General features: G+C 42.1%; 1 protein-coding gene across 11 annotated transcripts in view; it reads left to right on the forward strand.

Annotated features, from left to right (window-relative positions):
• The window catches only part of Esrrg (estrogen-related receptor gamma), a 606376-nt gene that overhangs the window by 227408 nt on the left and 365874 nt on the right, over positions 1-13094 (forward strand). The window lies entirely within an intron of this gene.

Here is a 13094-nt window from a genome sequence, read left to right on the forward strand (position 1 = left end):
TCCTGTACCATCAGTTTTTAACACAGTGATAAAAGCGACTTTCCACAATTGGCCTACGAGGCTGTCTCCACATCAGACTTGAGTGTTGTCAAATGATAAATAACACTTCTATTTCCCTTTTACTTTCTATCCACAATAAAATAACTATTCGCTTTGCATAATCTTACTTGAATTCACAGGGGCCTTCCTCCTGCTTTATTAGGAATTGATGTATCGGGGAAGCAAGGCCAATGGATGAATGGGTTGCCCTAACACAGTCTAAAGCATTGAAAGCATTGAATACCTGCTTTATGGAACTGTCTAAAACTGAAGTCACCAGTACTGCCTATTGATTCCTGACACCATTTCCATTGCTATCTGGTAATTTAGATGTACAGCAGAGGATATTGCACCATAGGTCAGCACAGGTAGCCACAATAGAGAAATTCCTTTTGGAAATAGTTTGTTTGACTTTATTTCATTGGAGATTTTTACTGTCAGCCACTTTATATCTGTCTTGTCCTTATGGCCTGGCAAGGTCAGTCGTGGGTGTCCATGATCTGTCAGCCTCAGGACCTTTGATTGACAGACTGCTGAGTTGCTCTCTGCAGAGGAAAGCTACTGTAGTGTGCCTAGCACGTGCAAAAGCCCTCTGCAAAGACCATTGCCCAGAACCTTGGGCTTGAAACTGGTGCTTCATCAGCCTTCTCAGAAGCAGTCGGTGGGAGCCCTGTGTCAGGGCCACCTCCGTTGGATGTCTGTCAGTGTAGAGAGTCAGCATTTTGACTCCCCTCCCTCCAAACTACAAAGCTGTCAGCAATTCGCTTATTACATTCCTAGAGAAACCCGCTGAGATGAAGCTATGGCTGCTCAGGGTGTAACTTCCCTAGGTAGCAGGGGAAAAGTTAAGTGGTCAGTTTTGAAACTTAAATTCTCTCTCTCTGGCCTTTTGTTGTTCTTCCTTGGAGGGGAGTGCTAGGGAGAGATTATTTTAGGATCCCTCGGGTGGCTTTTCATTCCTCTTCTATTCTCTGCAGCATGACCTCACTGCATTAGCGCTGCCGTCTCCCTCTGATGGAATCCAGTTTCCTTTCCATTCACAGTGGCTGAGGATCATATCTCTGATCCACTTAGAAACACAGTGAGCTGGGCCCTGGAGAATGTGCCCGCTCCTTCAGCTCCTCTATTGATCTCCGGAGCTCTATTTCTGGCTCTCTATTCACACCCTCATTTGCCACCCTCTTGTTGTTCCTCCGAGGGGCAGATGTTAAGTTGGGCGCTAGGAACTAACTGCAGAATATTTCTTTGGTTCTGCAGAGCTGAGGTTTTTATGTGGGCATTCATGAGTGTCTGTGTGCATCCCACAGTCCTGAGAGCAAAATACAGAACAGTAGAAATACAGTGAATTCATTTTGCCAGGCTTCCTGAAGGAAAAGTACTTTCAAAAAGTAGACCTTAATACTGTCATCAACACACTGAGACTTATTATGTTGTATAAATATGAAGACCATGAATAAATATCACCAAGAAATAAGCCAAAAAGTCTCTGAATTTAGTGGATTATCCCTATTGAAACTTGTCTTCCTGGAGAAGAGCAAACTGTTCGAGGTTTTTAAGAGCAAGCAGCTGCTATGAGTGTGGAGATAATACGTTTCTTATGAAGTGTTAGGAAATCGGAAATAAAGGATGCCCAGAATTGGATTAGAAATTTAAGTAGCTGTAATAATAAATTGTTGCCACGAGAAAAAGCCCCTAAATTAGAGGAGAGTGGCCGCCTTTCTCGGTAAGAGGAAGTGTGGAAAGCCCTTCTTGAAATGGAAGTAAAATCAGGGAGAATTGCATTGTTGCAGACTAATCTGATGAAAGGACCCCAGCAAACTGTGATCACCCAGTTAATAAAGCCTAGAGCTTTTTTGGGGAGACAAAATTAGTTGTTTAGTGTTAAAAAAAAATCAATTACAAATTGGGTTGTCTTCTTTAACCAGTCAGACAGAGAAGCCACCATGATGATGATACTCGTGAAGTCGACCAGATGCCTCACAGTGACTACTTTATTCTGTTTTTAAAAAGTATTAAATAGATACCACAACCACTTTGTAATGTGCAAAACTTTACTTGCTACGGCTCTGATGGAACCGTATCATGTTTTGATATAATACGTCTGTGGCGAGATGTGAATGAAGGTAGGTGTGTCTTTTTTGAGAGAGTTCAGCAGGGAAGAGTCCCTTGTGGCTTATTTGAAGAGGGAAATCTAGGCGATCATAAGAAAGGGGTGGAGAACATTCTGCATGAAGCACAACTGTACAGCGCATGTGGGTAGAGTGTGTGGGTAGGCGAGTTTTGTGTTGGAATTGGAAACGCAGGGTGGGTTCCCCAAAGAGCTGTGGTTCCTATGCTCTTAATTTGTTCTTAAAATCATAGTTTAAGTAAAGTAATTCCAAGAGCTTAACAAGCACACCTTAGACATTATCTCTGTATAAAACTAATGTCCTGTTTATTGATCACGAGTCAATCTACTCATATTTTCCTGACCTAAATCAGATATTTACAAGGATAGGCAATCTTTGGATCATGAGGCTTGTGTGCTGCCACTTCTAGTTCAACAAGTTCCTGGAAGCTAAGAAGGAAGAAATGTGAGAGGTGGCAGTTGGCTACTTTAGGAAAATTTACTTTTTCTAAACTGGCATGTAGCTGAAAAGACCTGCAGGCTACTGCTGCTGCCATGCAGGGTACTGCTGCTGCCATGCAGGGTACTGCTGCTGCCATGCAGGGTACTGCTGCTGCCATGCAGGGTACTGCTGATGTCACGGGTCCAGGTGGCCCATGCAAAGCCTAGATTTTGGGATGGTCTGGAGCTGAGTTTGAATCTGTACTTTCTAACTCAGTGATGTCAGGCACTGCAGGTGACACTTGTATCTAGGTCCTCAGTTTTCAAATCTGAAAAAAAAAAACAATGGGGCTACTCGTGACTTCATGAAGAATGTAAAAACCAGTCTCAAGATGTAGTAGATAAACGTCAGGTTGGTTGATATGGAGGAAGGAGAAGGATTCATGTTATGCGTAGCTGGCTGGCCATTCACACAGAGGTTAGCCATCCTGGGCGTACTGGGAATTCAAAATAATTATGAACTAATAAATATATTCAGAAATCTATAATGCTGGCTTATTGATGAGGCAGAGGTCAAGGAACCAGAATCAGGCCACAGACAGCGAGACAGACTCTCTAGGAAGGCATTTATTTAGGAACAGAACATAGGCTTGCCTTTAAGGACACAGTAAGGGTAAATGGGTGGAGAGAAATGGCATTGGGACAGCAATGGATGAGAGAAAGGGCCCGTGGGAAGGGCCTAGGGCATAGTGGGAAGTCCAAGTGAGGAGAAGAGTGGCTGGGGAGGGGAGTTTCCTCCACAGAGCCTTACTCAGAAGCTTGGAGATCCAAGTTAGAGGTGGAGAAGATGAAACTGCTCAAGTTAATGCTGCCCTCTGTCCTACCTGCCCCTCACGCCCCTTTTTGCCAAGTCCCCTTTGTCCAGACAACCTTGATGGCTCATCTGAGCATCTGCCTAATGGTACCTGTGTGCGCATCTATGTATCTGCATAGATTAACATCCTTTGCATGCGTTGTACAACATAGGTTCACATGCTCTGTAGATTATAGTTACCATGTATTTTAATGAACGATTAATTGGGCACATATTTAATGGATGCATAGATTTTTCTTCTCGTGTTTAGATAAATAAACCTCTTCTCTTTCTTGTACCCAGCATCCTCCTCTGAACCACATACCATGTCCTTACTTCTTCCCCCCACTTGTAGTAGGTAACTCTCTCTCTGTGTGTACACATGTGTGTGCAAATGTGTCATTTCTATATATACTTATACACATATCTGAATGGGGAAGGGAGAGGCTGACATGTATCAGGTCCCCAGGCCCCTGGTACTATGGGACCTGGAGTCCATTAATTTGGCTAGTCTGGCTGGCCAGGGAGCCCTAGGCCTCTTGTGTCTACCTCTCCAGATCACATCTCACTATACCTGGCTTTTTAAAGGGATTTGGGGGTCAAACTCAAATCTTTGTGCCTTCATGCTAAACACTTCACCAACTAAGCTGACTCACTAGCCTGTAGCAGAATTTTCAAATGGAGTGGTTGATCTTCCTTCTTTTTGAGGGGAAAGGACCAGCTGAACACAACCTATATGACTCTACCCCATTTCCTGCAGCTCAAAACCAAAACCTGTGGCCTGTGGCCAATCTCTTTCTTGACTGCCCAACTGTACAGCTATCGTTTATATCAATAAAAACAATTAACTTGCTACAGGATGACTCATACGCCATAACAGCAGATACAAGCTTTCATATAGTCAGAAAAGAGATCAGGATAGAGAGCAGAGAGTCAATCTTCAAACATGTCCAACCAGGAGAATAATGTCCAATTTTTAATTCTGATTCTTGGAGGAAGGTTCCAAATGAGAGTGCCCCAGACTGAAGAAAACAAAGACAACAAGTCCGGATTCTGCAGACCTAAGCAGCAAAGGCATTAGTAGTGCGTGGGATGCCCTTATGACTGTTGCACAGACTGATCTCAGAGAAGCTCGGGGAAGTTTCCAGAAGCCATTTCATACTCAGGCCAGGGCAGGGAAGTAGATATTTAAGTAGAGATAAAGTTACCAATGGCTGGTGCAACGTTTGGGTGTACAAAAATGAATTAGACTTTGTCGGCTATTGAATGTAGCACTTGCTCCGCTGCCTGTCTTTTTGGCATGAGCGTCTGTAGGGCAGCGGGCTGCAATCTTCCTATATAGCCATTAAGCCACAGCTTTATATTTCTGTCCTAACCCAAATTGACAATCCTAGTTTCCCTCAGCAGAGCTTTAGACGATTTGCTGATGATACTCTGGAATATTTTTCTCACAAGAAAGTAAAATTTTAGGGCAATGTAGTCAACAAGGCAAGAACTTGGATCACGGAGATTTATAAAGACATTGTAACTTTTAAATGCGTACTTTCCTTCTAAAGGACTATGGAGGGGATTTAAAATATGGCTATTTAATTTTTAAAAATTACATAAATTAAGTGAACAGCCCATTAGCGGGATGCCATCGGGATCACATGGCCAATTCAGATCGAGTTATATTAGCTTGCCTGCCAGATTTGAATAAGAATTAAGAAATTACTATTCTGTAGTAGTGTCAGCCATTGATCCTTATTTCCACTGATATTCTTCACAGTAACTACCTGGAACTGACTGTGCCCCTCTATGTGCATGATGCTCCTGGGGGGGCGGGGTGGACTGGCAGCCAGCAGCCCATTAACTTGCCTTGGATGGAGCCTCGGACTACGGGGACCTTTTGTTGAAACAGGAAACTGAGACTCATTGGGCATGAGCGGGTATGGAGCTCACCATTTTGTCCACGCTGCTCTGCTGAGCTTCCAGGCTTCTCTCCTTCCCTTTGGTCACCACTGACCCCCCCTTCTACAAGCAGTGTGTGGAAACTCTGTTAAGCAGATGGATCATGACAGTTATGTTGGTCAGAGCACCTCAGAAACACACTGAGAAGTTAGCATGCCTATGGGGCAGCGATTCTCTTAGCAGGGTCTTCACACTCCGAATGCTTTAAGGGAAGAAGGAGGCTGATGTCCCTCAGCACTGGCTGCTGCTCTTAGCATCGTTTTCATTTGGACAGTGATTTCAAACGTGTGACTTTCTTAAAAAAAAAAATCCTAAAAATATAAACGTGTATTCCTGCCTCTTGGACTCTGACAGCTGACAGATTGTGAGAACGATTAGATGTCTTATGATTAGATGTCTAGAGATAGATGCATGGTCTGTTTCGGAGGTGTTACAGCCTCCTGTGACTCGAGGAGCTGTTCCTCAGCCTTTGCTTTGTTTCCCTGGCTCAAGGCCTGCCCCCTTCCAGCCACTCTCACCACTGGGAACGATCATCGTGTTCCCAGCTCCTGCTGAAAGCTAACCGTCTCTCTAGGTCATCTAGAGAGCCTCATAGCCTGGCTTCTCTAGGTTGGACAATGTCATTCTCCTGTCATTCCATTTTAGTAGCCTTGCTGGGACTGGCGCTGACTTCAGTTTGTTCTAGAATGTTCTAGAATGTACTAGAATGTTGCTGTGTACATCCATGGCAGTGGGATTTGCATGGTTTCCTTCTATCAAAAATCCTTGCCCAGGCCCTGGAGGGATGGTGGCTCAGTGGTAAAGAGTTTGCACTACTCTTGAGGGGATGCAAGGTCAATTCCCAGTCCCAAATCTGGTGGCTTATACCTGCCTATAGGTCTAGCTTCAGGGAGATCTAATGCTTCTGGTCTCTGTGGCACACATACACACACACACACACACACACACACACACACACACACACACACACACACAGAGAGAGAGAGAGAGAGAGAGAGAGAGAGAGAGAGAGAGAGAGAGAGAGGTGTTTCCTACCCTACCTACACACATATACAGAACTAAAAATAAGATTATCAGTCTGGGGAGCCAGCAGCAGCGGTTAGGGACTCTTACAGAGGAGCCCAGTCTGTTTCTCATCGCCTACATGGAGGCTCACAACCATTTATAACTCTAGTTCTGCGGTACTCAGCCCTAACACTTTATCCTGACTTCTGTGAGTACCAGACACCACAGAATGTACACAAACATACACGCAGGCAGAACACTTATCCACATAAAAATAAATAAATCTAAAACAACAACAACAACAAAACCAACCCAAATCTTAAAAACAAAACCCTTAGGTATTCTACAGCTAGGAGTTAGTTGTGATCATAACCTTGACTGGGTTAAGTATCTCCAGGAGAGCACAACCCAGGGTTTTGTCTGTGGGGGCCATGGAGGAAGACCCACCTTGAATGTGGGCGGGGGACCATTTGCAGGGGCTAGAGGATGTTGTATGGAAGCAAACAGGGCAAGGAAAACTGCCTTGCACAAGCATTCTGTGTCTGCTTCCTGGCCACCAGGAGGCAAGCTGCTCTGCCCTGCTGCCTGTGGGTCATGTGGATTGAAACCTCTGACACCAGGAGACAAAGCAGAGCCTCCTTCTCCTAAGGGGCTCATGCCAGACATTCTCACAACAGTGGTGACATCACTCACATGAAGTCTCTGAATGCAAGGTTCCTCCTCCCAAAGCACTCGCCTCTATTTCAGTGGCGTCCTGATTTGTCATCGGAGGAGCTGGAAAGACGGCTCAGTGGGAACGTCATTTGCCCCTCAAATGTAATGACCTGAGTTTGAATCCCCGGAATCCACACACAGCTGGATATGGTAGCATATACCTGTAATGGTAGGACTCTTACAACAGGATGGGAGGTGGGGTCAGGAGCATCCTCAGAAGCTCAGGGGCAACTCCACATGACAGTGAGCAACACGAAGCCCTGTGTCAAACAAGGTGCAGTGTGAGGGCTAACACTTGAGGTCGCCTTCTGGTTTCCACACTCATCCTTTGGTATAAGTGTACTTTCAGTCACACACATATGCATTCATGCACTCATGTGCACGTGTACACGTGCACACACACACACACAAGCCTACACACACACATACACACACAAGCCTACACACACATGCCTACACACACACCACACACACACACAAAAGCCTACACACATACACACACACAAGCCTACACACACAAACATGCATACACATATATTCAGTGCACACACACACTCTTCCGGTTGTATGTTTTCTGAGGAAGGGAGGAATCCAGAGCATGCATCACAATGTTTCAGCTGTCTAGCTGTAACCTGGATCACCTGAGTCCCCGGAACACCCCAAATCTCAGTGGCTGGTCTACCAGATGGTGATTCCGATTTCAAGGTTCATTAGACTCTCACATGCTTGTGAGAGAGGATGGGGGCATGGGTTTGGTGTGTACTTGTGATAAGTTGTACAGCACTATAGAACTGTATTCAGAGGTCAGCTCAAAGCCATTTTTTTTGTAGGACTTTTTGTTTTAATCTGTGCATAGCAGGCTCACTGAATGCAGAGGGCTCATCAGCCCAGGTTTGAAATTCTGTACTTTGAAAACATGACAACAGATGTTAATGTATGGGGCTATATAAGTCACTTACCAGATGGTTCATAACACATCTTTCCTATTAGATTTATGCAATAAATCCCCATTCCCCTTGAAACATTCGCTTGAATGTGTCTATAACTTTTTATCCCCTTTCAATACATTTATGCAGAGCACATCTGCATTCCTCCACATCAGCTGTGATTAGCCCTATGTTTTCTTTTCCTTCACCTAGATGACAGAATTGATCCCTCCTTTTGGGGATGTGTAGGAAGCAGCAGCAGAAGTTATGCAAACCTGCCAATGAGGACTGTAGGTGCACAGGGGAAAATTTTGTCATCATTGGTTTGTTTCTGCCCTTCCTCTGTCAACACCCCCACCTCTGACTCCATTCCTTATATACACTTCTCTGTAGTATCAGAAGTCCGTAGGAAGTTGTGTGGTCATTCTTGAGCAGAGAAATTCTTGAGCAGAGAAGATAGAACGCACATCTGCTTGCTTGCTTTCTGTCTTTCTTTCTTCCTTCCTTCCTTTCTTTCTTTCTTTCTTTCTTTCTTTCTTTCTTTCTTTCTTTCTTTCTTTCTTTCTTTTTCTTCCTTCCTTCCTTCCTTCCTTCTCTTTCTCTTTTTCTTCTTAGATTTATTTTATTATTTTTACTACCTAAACGTGTGTGAGTGTGTATGGGGGGGAGTGCACATGTGTCCACATGTCTGAAGAGGACACATGAGGGTACCAGGGGGTTACAAGTGTTTGTGAGCTGCTAGGCCTTGGTGCTCGGAACCCAGCTCAGGCCTCTGCAAGAGCAGCAAGTGTTTAAGCCTAAGCTCTGCCTCCTGGTAGTTTCTTTAGAAGGTGACGTTTGAGAGCTGGTACTACTTAATAATTATAATTAATTTCCTCATATGTGATACAAATGTGTAATTTTCAGGGCAATCTGCTTTCTGTAGCCCTCATACAACTGGAGGCCTTGATTTAGTAAGAAAATTACAGAATGTATTGGAAAATATTGTGAGTTTATTTACAAAAGTTTACCCTAAATAATTCTTAGCCAGGATCTTGTTTGGCAACATTTCTCCATACTCGTCATGAGACTTATTTAATGAACATAAGAGAAGACACATTTGAACTTTCCTAGTTTAATGTATGCAGTTTTTCTTTTATGTTGTATTGTAGAGATTTTTCCCTATGGCTCATTGCAGACTAACTCTGTTTTAACTAATATTTAGGTTTTTTATCTTATAAATTAGGGAGAAAGCATATTTAAAAGCAATTAATATCTCAGTATGAATTTAATAATAACAGATCAGCAGTGTTTTTATCTTTCCCAAACAGATTATTTTCATTGAAATTTTTATTATACATGAAAATATATTTGAGAATTCTAATTTTTTGTTTGTAGATTTATGCCTTAAATTCTTAATAATAAATTTTCCTCAGCATATTTAGCTTATTATTCTCAAAAGATTAAAAATCAGTTGATTGAATATCTCCAAAATTGATTAAGAAATAGAATATATTATGTTGGCATTATGAGAATAAATACTAAAGTCAAGAGCATTTCAAAACAGCATTTCACAAGAATAACATTAAAAATTGTTAGAAAATTGGGTTGGAGAGATGGATCAGCGATTAAGAGTACATTGTCCTTCTTGCAGAGGCCCCACATTCAGTTCTGAGCGGCTATGTTGTATGGCTCACAACTGTCTGTAACTCCACCTCCAGGTGACCTGATGCCCTTTGTGAACTCTGAGAGCACACACACACACACACACACACACACACACACACACACCAATAGCAACAACAGCAATAATAAATCTTTTAAAAATTATCAGCAAGTGATGAGGACAATTTGAAAATACAACAGGATTAAGTCCCTAGAATTTTGCCTGAGCAGTAATTAGTATATAGCTTGAATGATTGCGTCAAGTCTCTTCCCATTACTGAGCCTCACATTTTTCACTTGTGAAACATGAAAAATGCAGATTAGATTACCCCATCATTTCTTCTGGCATTAATTTACCAACTTTATAAATATTCATGTATACTTCTGAAGTATTTAATACACATGAAAATGGTTTCTTCTTTTAAAGTCATTTGACCTTAGTAATAATAATAATAAATACTATATTGATACTGAATAATTTCATATTGATAGATATTAATACAAGTTCAAATGCTTCAAACTCCAAGATCCTATTTAAGGATATTTTACCTTGATTTTGTTGGTGCCTCCATGACAGTGTGATACTTGAAAGTGTTTACTGGAAGCTGGAAATGGACTTAAAACTTCTTCATGCTCCTGCCTCCATGCCTTCTCCTATGCAATGGACCGTGTAGCCCTCAAACCGGGAGCCAAAGTAAATACTACTAAAGCTACTTTCGCAAGGATTCTGCCAGCCATAAGGAAAATAACCCACCTGTGAGGGCAGACGCTTTATTCATAAAGTCACATAATCACAATGGCCGTGGCTTCCAATGGATGCCACCACCAAAGGAACAAGAGGGTGAAGGAAGGAACAGAGAGACCCCAACACAGAGCAGATGTCCCAAAGTCACTGTGCTGTGTCTGCACTAATGTGGCATGGTGGCAGCTGGTGGCTTCTCTAAACAGCCTTTTCTGATTTGTTTGTTTGTTTTTCCTCCCTAGAGAATCAGCCAGCCATATTCTCACTTCATAAAACTGGGGCAGCCCGACAGGGGATGCTCATTGCCCCCAGCCATCTTCTGGATAATAATATCAGTAATCAGATATTGTCAGAGCAACCGCAGAGGGAGACGGAGCTCGACTGTGCTTTGTTTGCGAGTTCTTTGGTGACAGAGTTGAGGATTCTGTAACCCTTTACCAAAAAAGTTGTTTAGCTTGTGAGCGAGCCCTGTAAACTCTTGAACTCTATGTTATTTTGAGGGAAGACAGATGGCAATGCAGATTTGCTCAAGAATTATATAAACGGATTCAATTCTGCTGGCTACACAGTCACCTATTTGCCTTTGAACTAAGCTTTTCGTGCTGACCATTGTTCCCCTCACGGGGTGAAGTGGCTCCTGTCAGTACCCAGGAAGATGAGGGAGTGGTGTTTCTCAGAGTTTGAAGCAAGCCCAGACTACAGAAGGAGAGCCCGCGTCTACCCCTCTCCCTACAACACCAACAAATCTCCATTAGCTCCTCGAGCCTGTGATGTTTCCTCTGAGTTTAGCTAGCTTGTGCTCTGCGCACCTTTATTATTGTGCTTTAATCATCTCTTTATTCAAAATGTATTCAGTGGACTGTTTCACCCCAGGCAGTGTGTCCTGTGATATAAAGACAAATAAGATAGAGAAAATCTAAAATCTAAAATAGACATGGAAGAATAAAGATTCCCCCCCCCCCACACACACACATTATCGGTACTTTTATTATGATGTAATTTAGTAATCTTTTTTCTTTTACAACTCATTTTAAGTATTTTGAACAGGCAAGAGACCAATAGAACAGAGTAAAAGCAGAGAGAAATTTGAGCTGTGAAAATGTAATACTGTCATGGCTGCGTAATGACATCTTAGTCAAGGACAGACTGCATATGTGGCCATGGTCTCCTGAGACGTTTCCTGTCACCCACCTGTTGGTGAATCCTAAGGCAGTATCTAAGGCTATGCTGATAAAAGCAAAATGCTGGTTTTTGTCAGCTACTGGGAAAAGTGGAGACCCAGAACTGCATAGAACACTCGTGACTGTAATCTTCTTTTGAGACAAGGCTTCACGAAGTCCTGGCTGCCTTGAACTCCTGATATAATTGAGGGTGACCTGGAACTTCTGGTCCTCTTGGCTCCTTTTCCTGATTCTGGGATTCCATGTATTTTCCTGTAATTTACCTGCTACGTACAGTGTTGAGGGTAGATCCAAGGACTTCATGTCTGCTAGGCAAGTACTCTCCCAAGTGTGCTGTATACGTATATGTATTTACCATCTTATATTTTTATATGCTGAGAAATGAAGCCCTAAACTTAAGGGTGGAGGGCTAGAAATGGGAGTCCAAAGCAATGGACGGTGGTTGGCCCACGCATAGAGTTGGGAACTTGGGGAAAGGACCGCATAAAGGAATCTATCAAAATGGATGTGTTACATCTAAAGAGGCTGTGCTAGGAAACGAATTCAGCATTGCGTAATGAGACATCTTCTTCAGCATTCTGAACCCTGTTTTAAGCTAATAAAATAAAATGAACACAAAATAAGGATAATTAAGGGCCATAAAAATAAAGAAATGTACAGAAATCAACAAAATTTTTAAAATGCTATAAAGAAAAGAATCAAAACAAACTTTAGACTATGGGCAAAATTTAAAAAAAAATTTAACAGAACTGATAAAGAAAGAAGGAAAAGATGCAAATTATCACCCTCACAGGTAACAAGAAGGCATCACCACGGGTCCTATAGCGGCTGACGCTATCAAGAGAATAGTGTGCTCTGTGTGACACATGGGAATTTGGCAAATTAAATAGAGAGAATTTTGAAAATCAGTTAACTACTGAAAATCACTCCAGAAAAATAGATCAACCCTATTGAGGAAGTTTAATTTTTAAAAAAAACTTCTGTAGAAAGAATCTTCAGGCTTGGATAGTTCTGCTAGTATTTTCTAGCAAGCAATAAAGAATTCATGCCAATTCTAACAAAACCTCTTTCAGAAAATACATGAAGATAGAATATTTCCGAATTTGACTTATGACTTCCCAAGAGTGACTTTGACTTCTAAAGAGGGACTCCAAAGCAGAAACCAGGTAAACCTGAGAATAAAACAAAATGGAATAACAACAAAAAAAGGAAAATGATAAGATAAAGAAAACTACAAACCTTTCTGAAGAACTACAAAGTGGCTTTGCAAAACTGGCTCAGTACTCGGAATTTCCACAAGTCATTCTAACATTAGTGTTAAAATATTTCACAAATTCATACTAGTTGATACAGAAAATAATATTTGCTGAATTTTCAAGTCTCATGGGAAAAAAAGTGCCTTTGAAGTAAGAATAGAAAAAAAAATCTACCTAAAATGTTAAACACATCTCTAAAATTAGAAACAAAACAAAGGTCATCCATTTATAAAACC

Source organism: Mus musculus, chromosome 1, assembly GCF_000001635.26.
Source record: "Mus musculus strain C57BL/6J chromosome 1, GRCm38.p6 C57BL/6J".
NCBI classification, from domain to species: domain Eukaryota; kingdom Metazoa; phylum Chordata; class Mammalia; order Rodentia; family Muridae; genus Mus; species Mus musculus.